Here is a 12,469-nt window from a genome sequence, read left to right as displayed (position 1 = left end):
ACCAACTCTTGGAACCAAATTTTGTTACACAATTGTAAACAATTTTGATACTGCAAAAGTCCAATCATGTACTTTGTAAAAATCCAATGATGACTTGATTTTCACAATAAGGAGTGTCAAAGATTTAAGTTTGGAGTTGGTTACGAGGCATAAAAGCGCTCCTGGTTTGAAAACACAGGTGAAAACTTCAAAGTGAAGAAGAAAAGTTGATGCTGTAGTGAAGGCAAGATGTGCTCAGCATCAAACATAGAGAAGAAAACACATGCAAATAAAAGCTCTATCGCCACAATGACTAGCTAAGTGAACGTGACAGGAAATCCGAAAATCTTAATATGCAAAATCTCAGCAATACAACCAAGAGAGTTTCAATAAACTCAGAATTTTCTTGGAAAAGCTTTTAAAACACTGAAAATCAGTTTGAAAATAGGCCAAAAAGTTTAAAATTTTTGAAAATTTTGCATCATTTTAGACCAACAAGGTTTGGAAGCAACGAAACACAGGATAAGCACACCACAAACATTAAACCCTTTCCCAAACTTAAATCTTGCATTATCCTTAATACTAAACCTAAGTATAGAAAAGAGAACAAAAGACCTAAGGTGATCTATTTAAACACATAAACTGAAAACTAACCTACTTTTCTACTAGAAAAGTTTCTGCCCCCCCCCCCCCAACAATTATCCTAAATAGTCATGCTCAAGCAAATTTCACAAGCAACCTCATAAACATGTAAAGAAGGATAAGAGGGAAAGAAGTAACCTGAACGAGTTACTCATAACTTGCATGGAAGAGACGGAGGCGTTCCATCTTAGCATAAGCTTTTTGGCCATTACTACTCCTTAGTATCACTTTTGAGCCATCAAGATATAAGGCAAGTACTTCAAAGGGTCCCATCAATCTTGCTTGAACTTACTTGTGTGAGTTTACTCTCTTTACTGCTTGGGCCTAAACTTAATCATCGATGTTGATGTTCTTGTCCTTCACATCTTCTTGAAGAAATAGGTCATTAATGCTTAGCTCTAGGACTCTCATATGGCTCATTGGAAGTGGATGATGAATGTGTGTGTCATTCTTCTCATCATTTTGCAACACAGCTCTGGCATTAATTTCAACAACTTCTACTTGTATTGGTGTAGAAGTAGTAGACAATGTTTAAGTAGTTTTGTTTATCTTAGGCTCTCTTCTATTTAGGTTTGACTTCGTGAGGTTTGTCTTCGTGAGGGGTATCAGAAGCAAAAGTCTCCAAGCGTTCCTTGATAGCTCTGAGCTCCTTAAACATCTCAGGGAAGGCTTGATCTTTCTTATAGGCTCTTCTTGAGTACCAAAAATCACAACAGAAAAGGACACACCTTTTTTAAAGCCATAAGCAGTAAGTGTAGAATTGTTATGTAAAATATGTGTGCATATAGTGAAAAAGGGAGGATTCTATATATTAAATGTTAAAGTACTGCACATCATTACTACACATGGAAGCGAGAGAAGAAGAAATAGGTTCAAAAGAAGGTGGGGATGAAATGCCATCATATAAATGTGCATGATTAAAGATAATCCATGTTCACAAACAACATCATTAATTAAAGCATCAATTGTATTAACACCAAACAATGAATTATCTTTATACAACCTTTTCATAGACTATTTAATGTTAAAATGCACATAATGATCACCCACCAACATAGTGATAGTTCTATCACATTTTGAAAAATTTCATCTAGATATAGGAAGTTAAAAATTTGGATAAGGGCCAATATAGAAAGTTAACAAAGAGATAAGACAACTTTTGATGTGGAACCCCCATAGGGTCTGGGCTGACATTTTTAGAATTAGCAGTCTAGAAAGGGTAAAAAGGTAAATGTTGATAAAAATTCTAGAAAATTTTTGAAAAATAGTAAAAAGGTGAATTAAAGGTTTCAAAACCTCAATTAAAGCCTGGAAGGTGAAATTAGTATGGAAATAACTTGTTACGGAATTTCCCGTAAACGGAAGTTTAATTTTTTTGAAAAATAGTGGAAAATTAGAGAAAAATAATTATTTTAAATAGTTAGAGGCCTCAATAATTCTAGAAAAAATGTGGGATTATTTATTTAAATATTTATTTGAATTTATAAAATTTATTACAGGCCTTGGAAGTATAGGAATTAATTTTAAAAAATTTATTTCGTATAACCTTATCGATAAAGGCCTATTCAAGGAAAATTCAAAATAAATACTTAGAGATGGAGAAAAATTATGAAAATTTTCAGAATACATTCTTATATTAAAATAGGATTTTTTTATGGGGGAAATGTATTTTTGGAGGTCTAAAAAATTATGAAAAATTACAAGTGAATAGTAACTGATAAAACTTCAAGATGGTTTGGGATAGAGATCTAAATTGTGGGTCATCTTTTTAGGCCATTTTAGATCATAAATAGGGCCCATATTGGGCCAGGAAAAGGCCTAGAGTTAATGAAAAAATCTAGCCAGTTAATTAAAGCCAAATTAAGCCCAAGTTTACATAAATATCAAGGGAATATTCTAGGTAATGTGCACTTGGCATAATCACGTGACTTAGAGCACATGATGGCAGCCAAGTATCCCCCTTATATGACAATTTTACACACCTGTTAGAAAGGGGGAGAGCATATTCATTTATCTATAAATACCCCCTAAAATACACTAAATAGGTAGAAAATTGATAACAAAGGGAAGGTGCTGCCAATTTGTTTTTTTGAGCTTCAAACTAAACTTAGTGAGAGCATTTAGACAAGGAATCACCAAGATTTAGTCAAGGATTCACCAAGGTATGTGTAAGTTTTATTATGGTTGAGATTAAAACTTGTTTTGGTTGGAAAATTGAATTATTTTGAAGCTAAATTTGCTGCCCAAATTCAGTCAAGATGGCTATGTATTAGGGAAGGATAGAAACCTTAAATATAAAGTGGAATAATTCATGTTTAAGTGGTGTTTGAATTGATTTTTCGAAGAAAGCCAAGTTAGGGTTTAATATGTATCAATTCAGCCAAGGAGAAATTTTGATGTAGCAATTTTTTTTGGTGTGTTTTGATGATCCTAATGGGTTCAAAAGGTGTTTTTGTGTGGGAAAACACTAAGAAAAAGTGTTTAAAATCATTGAAATCAAAAATGAAAATTTTGAAAAAACATACACCTCAATTCGGCCAAGACTGAATGAGAAGGAAGGTGTTTGATTTTCATAAATCTAAATTGATATTTGAATTCTACATGAAAAATTGCGGAAGAATGAGCTAAGAGATTGGTGGAAACAAAGAAGGAACAATTATGTTAAAAATCAAAGAAAAGAGGGAGTTAAGTAGGTTTAGGGATTAAATGTTTGTGTTCAAGCTTGAATGATTATTAATGTGATTTGTAGTTACGCTTGAATTGATAGGTTTTGCAGAGAAGAATCAAGGAGAATATAAATCCCTCAAGGAGGCCGAATTTGTTTAAGTTTAAGAGGTAGCATTGAACTTATAATTTGATTGTTTATCTTACTTGCTTAATGTGTTATGCAGTCAAGCTCCCTTCTGCCTTTGCACTCGAGGGCCAATCTCCTTCTGGCCCGAGGAAACCTTTGCACACCTCCGTTACCTTTTGGGAGGCCTACGCCCCATAGAAACTGTCTACCTAAGACTGTCCCTTGGCCCGTAGGTCCTGACACAAGGTTAGAATTCTAGCTCTTCCAGAGTGGTATCTCACTGATGGCTCGGGCCCCCCTGGAAGGAGGCCTTCTTTGCCCTCCACCTAAGCTATGCAAGAAAGGCCCAAAGCCAATCCCAGGGAACAATGAAGCTTCATAGGGTCTTTCTGTCCAGGTGCAGGTAGTTCGCATCTTCACATACATGTCTATTTCATCGAGCCTCTCTCCGAGACAGTGCCCAGATCGTTACGCCTTTTGTGCGGGTTAGAACTTACCCGACAAGGAATTTTGCTACCTTAGGACTGTTATAGTTACGGCCGCTATTCACCGGGGCTTTGGTCGCCGGCTCCCCTATCATCAGGTTACCAACTTCCTTGACCTTCCAGCACTGGGCAAGCATCAGCCCCCATACATAGTCTTACGACTTTGCAGAGACCTGTGAGGATAAATCACAATTTTCATCTTCTCTTACCTTACCTCTTTATATTTCCAGCTAAACCATTTTACTACTGTGATTATGCTTATATCAATTCATTGTTTTTATACTCAGAATTTATTACGAATTTCATTATATTGTAAAAAGGTTTTTGATTTTAATTAACACCCAATTCACCTCCTCTTGGGTGATCAACCATTCTTACATGCATCATCTTCCTTACATCATCTGGCATTACATCATCTCCTTTGCATCATTGAGCTAGGTGGCACATATTCTTCTTGCTAAGCATCTTTGCATATTTAACATGTGATTAGGAAATATTATTCTAATCATTTTTCAAGTTTGCCCTTGACAAAGGGCATAATTTCAACTTTATGCCCTTCATAAATTATCATCAAAACAGAGAAAAAATAAAGAAAAATTCGTGCATAATTATACCCTTAGCTATTCCTCCACCTATTTCACAAGTTTACACTGTATCAGGTACTTTTTTAAGTCTTGACTTACCCGATATCACTAGTACATGTTCTAGCACCCTTTTCTCATCATAATTAGCTAGCATTACATATGCACAAACATGGAGACCCTTTATCTCTTATTAAACATTTAATAATATTTATTTCGGAGTAAATTTGACCGAATTTTTTCTATTGATCTATGACTCCAAAAATCTGTCTCTAGGCAGCACTAACTTCTTTTTATCATACGGAATTTCTCTAATTTTTTTTATACTTTGACCTGTAAGCAGTCTATTTTGACTTTTCCTACATACCCCTCTCTTTAAAATTCAGTTTTAAATTGTTCTAATGCCAACCTCTTTTCTTTCAAGGGTCAGGGATAATTTTACAATCTTACATAATTCCTCAAATAATTAATTCATATTTTTGTCTGATTATTTGAAGCCTCTTCATATTTTAGATAATCAATTTTGACTAATTTTTCTTAATTAGCCAAAATTCCCTTAAATGGCCAATTTTCTAAAAATTAACTTAAATTTATTTTTAGAGTATTTTTATCATTTTTAACCTCAAATGGGCTTTTATATCTCATATCCTATTTTTTGAGATTTTTTTTTTAAAATTTCGGCCGTACTTTCTATCATTACCCTTTCTTGGTTGAAATTTTTTAAAATTATAATTAGGTCCTTGCTAAGATTTAGCCTCAAGAATAATCTTTTTGATGTTTCTAGCTTGACTTTTTGCCCATATTCATTCTCAATCTTCTTACTCAAACATCGAGGCTTTGCTACAGCTCTTAATTTTCTTGTGCCTCAATCTCAGCAAACTTTCTCTTTGCAACTTGATCCCTAAGAATCCTTATTATCCTTTCAAAAAATTTCTGAGACTTCTATCAATTGGGGTCCGATAGCCTGTCCATTTCAGACTATTTTTTATACCTCTATGCTCAAAATTTGGGATGTTACAGATCCGACACCTAGGCTAGACATCATTATATTACATTTTAGCTTAATTATATTTTGAAAAGTTAAACGGCAAGCTTTTCATTGATCTTATAAATGGCTCTGAAATTATTTAAAGAATTATTATCTGTTATGGTTGCAAAGAAATATTGACTTACTTTTGATGTGTTAGGGAATTAGGAAGATGATAACCCATTCAAAGAGCGTTAAAGCTTTGTGAAGCAACCGAAGTTAAAGAATTTACAAGAAGAATTAGTATATTTACAAGTTAAACAATATGATATTTAGTAATGTAATTGTAACATTTTCAATTTTGGGCTTAAAGATGCATGAAATAGCTTGAAATAGGCAAGCTCAATCCTTTTTTTGGTAAGAGTCCTAAAAATTTCCTGAAATGATAGAAAAATTCTTGAGATTAAACCCTAGCAGGGCCAAAGTTGTAGTAGGGATCAAATTGTAGTTTTGAAATGGTTTCTGTCTAGGAAGGGCATTTTTAGAAAGTGTGGATGAAATCCTAAAAATTCCAAAAAAATAGAAAAGGGTCTAGAGTAGTGTTTGAGGCCTAAAAAAAAAAGAAAATATGATGAAAATAATTTATAAGAGAATTTTATTTAATTATAAGAATTTTGGCTAATCAGAAAAATCAGTCAAAATCAATTAATTTAATTGCATGGAGGCCTTAAATAATCAGTCAAAAGGGGTAAAAATTAGTTTGGAGATTATAGAAGATTGTAAAATTGTTTCTGACTCATGAAAGCAAAGAGATTGGCTTTAAAAATATTTAAAGCCAAATTTTACTGCAAAAGGGAACTATCAAGAAATTTATAAAAGAGATGTCCACAGGTGAGTTTTGGTCTAAGAAAAATTAAAAAATTTTCCCGTAATAAAAGAGGATTAATGAAGCTGAAGGAAAATTTTTAGAACAAGAAAACATTATAAGGCATTTAGTCAAAGTTACAATGAAATAAAGTAATTTGATGTTTCCTGTAAAAAAACAAAAAGAAAGAAAAACACTAGAGGCAAATTATACTTGATTATTGTCATCATATCATATAAGGCTATTTATGATAAAAGAGGGAGTAAAACATTAGGATAAGGATATCAGAACACATGCTAGTGTTATTGGATAAGTCAGGATCAGAATATGGTGCAATATTGTAGGATTAATGGAGAAATAGTCTAGGGTTTGTGTTTGAATGAATTTACCCTATTTTCTTTCCATTTGTAGTGCCATTTTTAATGGGGGGATAGTATTGGAATTGTAGCATTTGTTAAAGGGCTAAATTGAAAAGGGAATACCTTGGATTTCAAACTCTTTTCCAATTTAGTTAAGACCACATGGGAGCATGAAAAAGAAGACACATGACAATGGTAATTTTCTTCAACTTCAAGGACAAAATAAGGTGACTAAGCTTGCATGGAGGTTGGAATAAAGGACACGTGGCATTGTAAATTCTTCCAACTTTAAGGACAAAATAAAATAGAGACCATTATAAATACCCCTACCTTTCCCATTTGTTATAAAATTTCGGCCAGCCCTGAGGAGTGGGAGAGGAGCACGAGATTTTGATGAAAGAAAGGAGAAGAGAAAGAGTAAGAAGCCTTAATACAAGGTAAGATTGTGGACGTTGATATAGTTTATGTTGCCCTTTGTGTTGTTAAGCCTGGTTATGGTTTTTGACAAGTTTTGGAAGCATGAAACTCTAAGAAAAGTTATGAAAAGTTATTGAACTTAGATTTATGATTAAGAGAAAGAAAAGAGTAGTAATCAGGTGGTTTTATGATAAAATTAGAAAGAATCCAACTTTTCTTTAACTGTAACGCTTCCAAGAAGAACTAATGCATTTACAAGAAGAACTTTTCTTTATTAACAACTTAAGTTAAGCAATTTACAAGAAGAACTAATGCATTTACAAGTTGATGTTTAGTGGCATAACAACTAAAGTTAGGCAATATACAAAAAGAATTAATGCATTTACAATTTAATTGTCGTAATTTCATATCTAGTCCTATAACAAGTAAAGTTAGGAAATTAACAATAACAATTAGTGTATTTACAAGTTTGGGATTTATATAACAAGTGAAGTTGTATATTACAGATTTTGATGTGGTGTTTACTATACTTATTAATGACACAATAACTTTATTCTTTCGTAATATTTATGTTGTCTTGGGATCGTGCTATCTTAGTCTAGGCCCAAGGCTAAGCGCATGATCTTAATTTTCATCACTATTTCTTTTGCATAAGAATAAAAGAACAGAGTGTAACTTTCTTTAAGGAAATTGGCACTAAAGGGTGCATTGAGCTTGGTTCAATTTGCTTCCAAAGATTGGGAGTGTGCCTGTAATAGGATCTTGCTTCTCTACCATATAAGATAAGCATTTCTAGATCTAGTATTGGAGCACATGGCATAAGCCAAAGATCTCAAGATGACTCTAAAAGCTGATGATTCTTGTTAAATCGAGCATTCCTCAGAGCAAGGAAAGATCTTTTAAAAAGAGAATTAAGAGAAAATGCTAGAACTGATGTAAGATCAGCTACAACAAGAAGTCGATCTGGTACCTTCCTCTAGGTACTCAACAACTAGAGTCATCTCCCTTTCTCTTTTTAGATTTAGTCGGTCCAGTAGCTTATTCAAATGTTGTGAACTCATTCCCACCTTTGCAATACCAGTGCATCTTGTGCCACATAATCACTTGTGCTTTGTCTCTTCCCCTCTATCACAAGATTGCCTTTTGTGGAAGGTTAACTCTTCACTTCAATCAATGGGAGGAATCCCCTTATCTAAGGTTCTTTGTATGGCACTGTAAACTCTCTTTTGTACATGAGATAGAAAGTTACACTATTAAAGCTCTTTCCACTTATCCTATCTTTGTATAAGTATTGCCGTTGAGTGAATTAACAAGATGAGAGTTGGAAAATTGAAATAAGAACTATCAAATGATTCTTTAATGCTTCTACGTATATAAATGGAGTCTAGTAGGCCACTACATATACTAAAAATTCCTAAGACAACATTAGGAGTACCAATCTTATATGAGATGTAACTAGATCGTCAAACTCTTTCCCACGATACCAATATCTTCTCAAGAACAAAAGGCATAGCATCACATTTTAACAGACAGATGAAAGCTAGGTCTCTACTCCTTCTTCACGAGGAAGAAAGGCCTTATTATCATCTAGATTGACATAAGGAAATTAAGGTGTAGAGTCCAACTAAGACTTTTATGAAAAGTCTCATTCATGTTGATTAAGGAGTTTTTTATTGACTGCTAAACCTTCTTTACTTTTGAAGATAGACTAGAAAGCAAGCTTAGAGTATAGCTAAGTGGAAGTCAAAGACTCCCTTTTTTAGGAACTTAGACAACCTATGTGCTAGTAAACTCTACCTAGACTGAGATTGATTAGCTTGATCATTTAGTTTGTGTCCTAAGTCCTATGTCCGAAGCAATTCTCTAACACCTTAATTTAGAACCATATATGGAGCCAAAATATCTCAAATAGAATCACATTGCATAGCATTAGACTAAGAAAATCAAACTTTGAAAAATCACTTTCTTGGGTTACTATTCATTTGTAACCCTTAAATTTGAGCCAGCTTAAAAAAATTCATAAATAATTCCAGAAAAATCAAAATGAGATGGTTCCAAGTTCTAGTTGAAGATCTTTCAATTCTTTATACTGGTCAATTACCTTTACGAGTCAGGCTTCATTTTTTGTGAAAAAATACTATTCATTTGGTCAATTTTTGATTTTTAGCTTTTTATCATAAATTCAAAAATTCATAATTTTTAGCGCATAATGCTAAATTAGATAATCTATCACTCCATTCAAAGCTTAGAATGTGAACTTTAAGCTCACCAAATCTCATGGCAAGATTCCTTTATTTGATCAAAAAGCCACAGCCCTAAAAGCTTGATTTTTCAAGAATTTCTATCCCTTTTTAATTACATCAACTTGTGAAAGGGTTAATATAAACTTTGATTCTTCAAGTTTACTTTGATTTTGGTTTTGGTTCGTCAAGTTTCAAATGATAGATTTGGTCCCTCTAGTTTTTTTGTACTTAAAACATTGGTCCTTATAATATCATAAAAACTTAGACCATTTTGCCCTTTTAGGGATCAAAACCTATGGCTTGAAACTTGAGAGACTAAAACCAAAATGAAAGCAAATTTGAGGGACCAAAGGTTATATTAACCCTCATACCATCATATATTTATGCATCATTATGCCTTCTAAGAGGTGGGAGCATTATCCCATATATCTATTCATTAAAGTTTACATAATATTGCATAAATATATTCAAAGCTTCTAACCACATGACATAGTTAAACATATATTTGCATGACATTCCATGCAACTTTCCTTTAAGCCTCCAAATTCTTCTTTTTTTCCTTGATGTGTCAAATTAGATATAAAAGGGGTTGAGATTTTAAAGAAATCTTAGTAGTAAAGAACAACAATCATAATGTTAACAATGTAAGGTTAATTCATGGTATATGTAGTCAACATTTTCATGCATTCATATAAACCATCATGCCATAGAAAGAGAGTACATAATCATACTATTAAACAACTCAACTACACAAATTGCCAAGGTATAAATGCAAGAAGTTAAATACATTTCATCATAGCTAACTCAACCACATCATGGCATAGAACACATAACAAAAACAACTATTAATGTTAACACTAAAATTGTAAGTTCTTGCCATCTTAGTTAAATTCTTGATTCTTGTTCCCTTTCCTTTGTTCTTGAGTCTCCTCTTGTCTAAAATTGATTCCTGTCAATTACACAATAATGACATTCTAAATATCAATTCAAACAATTTCATTAAAAACTTAGCCTAAAACCCCAACCCTTTATCCTTGATTTTAGGGTTTTTGCATCATCTTTCTTAACATAACTTTCATATGCTTTTCTTACATGATTTTTCATGTAGAATCCATATTTGAACTTACATTTATCAATTTCCAATTCCTTCCTTTAGATCCCATGTTTCCCATAAGGTATGCCTCTTGAATTCAAAAATTTCACTTTTAATTTTAATGCTTTCAAACTAATTTTCTCAACATAGTTCTACACAATTTCATCTTCTAAACTCATTGAAAGCATCAAATTAACATGAATCAAACCCTAGCATTATGAACTCATGTTGGCTAAACCATATACATATATGTCACAAGTTGAAATTCTTTCATAAACCAAATTAAAACACAAGTTTCTAACCATTTTTTATTCTCTAATCCCTGTGCCATCTTCTAATCATTCATAACAAGTTATGTGGCATTTGGGCAGTAAGGTTTAATAGGATTTTTATCCATCCAAACCAATCCCAAAACAATCACTAATCAAGGCAATTAACTCGTTAATGAATGCCTCAACTTACTTTGGATGATTGCTTGAAGTTAACTTGGTCTCCTTCCTCTTCTTGTTCTTCTTTCTTTAATTCAAGAGCAAAACTTTCCTTCCCTATTTTTTCCAATTTTTGGCTAAACCATGACTTAAGAGGGTATCTATAGACAAATTTTTGGCCTAGGCTTTCCTGTTTTGCCTTTAGTGAAATGTTATGATTCTCACGACTACTTGTCCTATGATTTTGTCTTTCCCTATATGATCATGCCACATCATGCCACTTATTACCCATTATGATTATAAAATAATAGTTTATTATAATTTAACCTCTTTTAATTATGCCCTTAAACAAATTCTATAATTCCATTTATGCCCTCCTCCTCATATTTGTCGCCAAAAATAGTAGAAAATTGAGGGGGAAATTGTTTTTCCAAGTTTCAGGTTATTTCACTGTATCTCGCCATTGCAGTTAAATTTTTTCTAAATCCTGTCCATTATCTATAAAAATCCATTTCCTTGTGCTAATGACTCCCTTTTATTGAGTAGAATTTTCTCAATTTTTTTGGGTCAAAATTCGACTTATAACTCCTTTTATTCAAATTTCCCAAAATCAGTCTTTTACCAACAGAATTTGGCTTTAAATATTTTTAAGGCTAATCTATGCATTTCTAGAGGTTAGGAATAATTTTACAATTTTCATTTTTATTTGAATTATTGAGGCCTCTTATATTTAAAATAATTTATTTTGGCCAAGTTTTTCTTAATTAGCTAAAAGTACCAATAATTACAGAAAATTCTAAAATAAAATATTTTTATTCTGTTTTCATATTTTAGAGTTCAAATACTATTCTAGACAATTTATTCCATTATTGATAAATTTTTGGAAATTTTTAGAAAGGGAAAAAGAAACAAAAATGACACTTAAACTTGGAAATCCCAAAATGGCCACTTGAATTTGTAAAATCCCAATTTAGGCATAAGTGACTAATTTGGGATTTGCAAATTTGCTGAAGTGACCATATTGTCCTTTATTTTTTTATTGTTTTTAAAAAATCAAATACTCTCACTGGCTGGCCGGTCACCAGAGCTTTGTTAGCCGGCAACTATTTTTTAAAATTTTTTATAATTTGAGTAATACGGTTAACAAGTTTTGTAATGCTATTAACAAGTTCGATATAGCAGTTAACAACAGATTTTTCAGGAAATTCAAAAAGTAGCAGTTTTACAACTTCAATAATGCTATTAACAAGTTCCGTAACTCTCTTAACAAGTTCGGTATAGCATTTAACAATAGGTTTTCTGAAAAATTCAAAAAGTGTCATTTTTACAATTTCAGTAACACGGTTAATAAGTCATATAATGATAAATCACTTTGGTTAACTTTCACTCTTTATCGATAAAGTTTCCCCTAATGTCCTTAATCCATAATAACTTCGATAAACAAGTTTAATTTTCAAGTTCTCTCATTTCCAATTAATCGATAACTTTATCGATCAAGCTACTTATCAATTAGACCTTTGAAAAATTGATTCTATAATTCTTTGATCTTTGACTTGTGAATTGCAATTCATGTATTCAATTCCAAGAATGATAATCTCTTCTATTATTCATTTATA

The sequence above is a fragment of the Neltuma alba genome, unplaced genomic scaffold (genome assembly GCF_004799145.2).
Source record: "Neltuma alba isolate B1F8T4 unplaced genomic scaffold, ASM479914v2 tig00011521_pilon, whole genome shotgun sequence".
Taxonomy (NCBI): Eukaryota; Viridiplantae; Streptophyta; class Magnoliopsida; order Fabales; family Fabaceae; genus Neltuma; species Neltuma alba.
Note: the sequence above shows the minus strand (reverse complement) of the source record.